We start from the raw sequence: 2,546 nt of genomic DNA on the forward strand, positions 1-2,546 counted from the left end.
ATGAAGTGTGATCAGTGCAATATTAGGCTAACCCAAATCATAAAATGTAAATAATTCTTGGTCGTATATAGCTCATGGTTTATTTTATCCAGAGGATCTCATATCTACCTGGGCTCGTTTCAGAATACATGAGTTGGACAACCAAATTCGCATGTTGTTTTTTTAGCCACCAGTATTTAAATGTGTTGCACAAAAAAATTATTTCGACAAGCTCCAATTTTTACTTTTTGTTTGAAATTATAACTGCATGAAAATCATTGTTTTGTTTGATACCACCAAGTCATTATATTTCAATAAGATCAATTGATTTTCAATTCACATATAAATATTAAAACTATCTGTCTCCCATAACAGAAGTTCACAGCCAAATGATTATTTAATTTGTATCGCATGCTACACTACAGTTTTAAACTGTATACTTTTAGGTGTTTCTATTTTTTTTATTGCATGCTATAAAATATATCGCCTTCCAAAAGACTCACGTCTTTTGCTCAAAACAGATCACATTTTTTTCACATCGTCACCGTCGACAAAATACAATTCCTATCCTTTGGAAGGATTTACAATATTTTATTGCACATACACACACTCCACACAACTAGTTTTATGGACATAATAATAATAAATTGAAAACACACTCACCAGCTATTATCCGAATTTTAATATTGTCCATTTATGGTCTTTTCAAACGGGACAAGTCCTTGATGATGTAAATATTCCAGGTATACACAAACAAATCAAACTCCATAGACACATGAAAATATCCATAATTGAAACCAGCTGGCATTTGTGTTTGCAAATATTATACAGCAACAACAGTGAATTTTATATATTACCTGAAAAGGAAAACAAGAAGGAATTAGTGAAATTATAATTAGCAATGAAAATTTGGAAAATTACAATCAAAAGGATTCACTGGAAAGAAATAATAAAATTATTCAAAAGAAAATTCGTAAAAAATTATATAAATTTGGGATCCCACAACAACTAATTAATAACACACATGCAAGGTAATCACAATAGCACAGACAAATATACACCTTATTTCTAATCATAATGGGACAATTGGAAGCCAGGAGTACTCACCTCCATCACAAAATAAGACCAGTAACTGGAGCGTTGAAATTGCGGCAAATACGCCACGCATTGAATGCAAAACTGCATCAAACAATCTTTCACCCATCTGTCCATAAAAAACTCCAAGATTCTTTTTGGGTAGTGACCAAGGCTTTTCCCAAGTGCACGTTCTTTTTATTACCTGTAATGAAAAGGAAAAAGGTTATTAATCAGACACATAATAAATAAAAATAATATTAAATAATAATAATAATATTAAATAATAATAATATCGCATCTACAATTGCACAAATTCTAAAAATTCTCAAAAATAATTTACATTTTCTTACCATAACCTCCATTGAAGTAAAGACGCTACGCACATAATGCACATTCATTGCAATAAATGCTGCTGCATTTTTTCAAACCGCAGGCAGGTATGCGTGTGTATGTGAATGGACAGCAACTGAATGGAAACCACCCAGTAAAAAATATTTGGAGTAATCCTCAACCGAGCAATAGAGGAGTAATGATTTCTTCATCCATTTGGAGTAATAAGCGAGCAATGTATGAATTTTGTTTTGCCAAAAAATTCCACGAAGTTGGAAAAAAATTGATGTCTCGCCTTATGCTCCAAATGGATCAATAAGGGATGCATCAAAGCATTTTTGGCATGTTTTTTTTTGTTTGATGTAACTGTTGTTTAACTGTTGCTTTCGTCATGTTCGATTATTTCTTTATGGTTGTCCGTCCATTTGCTCAGTTTTCTTGTGTCCGTCTGAAGTGAAACACGTGTTGTAAGTGTAAATAAAGTGTAATTAAAAAAATTAAAAAAGTGTAATTAAAAAAATCAATTGGTAAAATAATGTGTGATAATTTTATAAATTATTAATTATAAATTATGTGTAAACAGACAATTTTGTTAGAACAGATCGTTAAACACACAACTAGCAAGGATCTCAAAATTTTTCCAATAAATTCACAAATTAAATTCGGCAGAACAATTAGTTAATAACGAGCCTGAATCAGAAGTGGTAAGCCAGAGTTTTTAATGCATAATTTAAGTGAATTTGGTACTAAAAGCTAATTATATTTATCTTTAATTATTTTCAGATATCATATATGAAACTAAAATTTGGCAAAGACAAAATAGAAAAGGCGTTACATGCAATGATTGGTGACAATATTTTGCTTCGGGTAAATTGGGAAGCTAAAAATAAGACAGCCATAAACAAATATCGGTTGTTTAACTTTTTTTATTTCGGTAATAGCTTGATTTTATAACGTGTTTTAAATAATATGTACATGATGTTTATTTTTCCTTTATTTTTGCAGCAGAGAACCTACGAAACTTATCCTGAATTTGAAAAATCTTTTGCAAATGTAAACATTTTACCGGCAAACCTACAGCCTAAAATCTAAATAAATAATAATGTTTTTTTAATTATAAGAAATTATAGTACAAAAATGAATTATTTGTTTTTTTTTCG

Source organism: Musca vetustissima, unplaced genomic scaffold, assembly GCF_032173495.1.
Source record: "Musca vetustissima isolate MV318-11 ecotype Yass unplaced genomic scaffold, APGP_CSIRO_Mvet_v1 utg40237, whole genome shotgun sequence".
Taxonomy (NCBI): domain Eukaryota; kingdom Metazoa; phylum Arthropoda; class Insecta; order Diptera; family Muscidae; genus Musca; species Musca vetustissima.